Here is a 982-nt window from a genome sequence, read left to right as displayed (position 1 = left end):
GTTGAAGAAAATCCAAGCACTTTTACTGTCCTAAAAGGTGATGACAGACACAAAAAAAAAATAAAAAAAAAAACACACATCATTGTAAAATCAGTACATTCATCGTTTCACTCAGAATCTAAAATCTGAATTAAACCAGAGCTTCAAAACGTTATTAAAACGTTATAATTTATAACGCTATAACGGAAAAAAAATGAAAAAATATCGAAATCAATAAACGAAAAAATTGAATAACATTAAACATAATATATCATTAATCATAATTCATGATTAAAAATAAACAATAAACGTATTTGTAACGTAAAAAAATTGCAAATAACGTTTGTGATTTTTTTTTTTACATTGAGCCCAATATAATTTTAGATTCTGAGTGGAACGATAAATGTATTGATTTTACAATGATGTGTGTTTTTTTTTTTTTTTTTATTTATTTTTGTGTCTGTCATCACCTTTTAGGACAGTAAAACTGCTTCGATTTTCTTCAACAGTAACTTTTATGATTGGAAAGTGAATCTAGTTGGTACTTTGGGGGGTCAAAAGTAAAAATTTCCCAGTAGTTTTCAAAAGCGACGTGAAAAACAAAAGAAAAATTAAGGAAAAACGGGAATTTTTACGCAAAATCGATTTTTAACAAAATCGATTTTGGTTTTTGGTGTAACTCTAAAACAAATGACCGTAGATATATGAAATTTTCACAGGTTGTTTATATTTGCATTTTCTATACACGGTAAAATTTTGAAAATATTTTGATTTATTTTGAGCTCTTTACGGACATTTTCATTTTCCATTTTTTTTTAGTTTTTTTTCTAAAAATATCAATAAAGTTTTATCTGTTGGGCCAAAAAGTGTATAAATTTAATACAAAGCTCCTGATATATTGTTACAATATCAGTTGAAAATATTAAAAATACATACGCACAATTTTTTTTTATAGGCATTTAAAGATCAAATTTTGACAAATTTATCAATTTTAATTTGAAAA

This window comes from Acyrthosiphon pisum, chromosome A1, assembly GCF_005508785.2.
Source record: "Acyrthosiphon pisum isolate AL4f chromosome A1, pea_aphid_22Mar2018_4r6ur, whole genome shotgun sequence".
Taxonomy (NCBI): domain Eukaryota; kingdom Metazoa; phylum Arthropoda; class Insecta; order Hemiptera; family Aphididae; genus Acyrthosiphon; species Acyrthosiphon pisum.
This window is presented reverse-complemented; position numbering follows the sequence as displayed.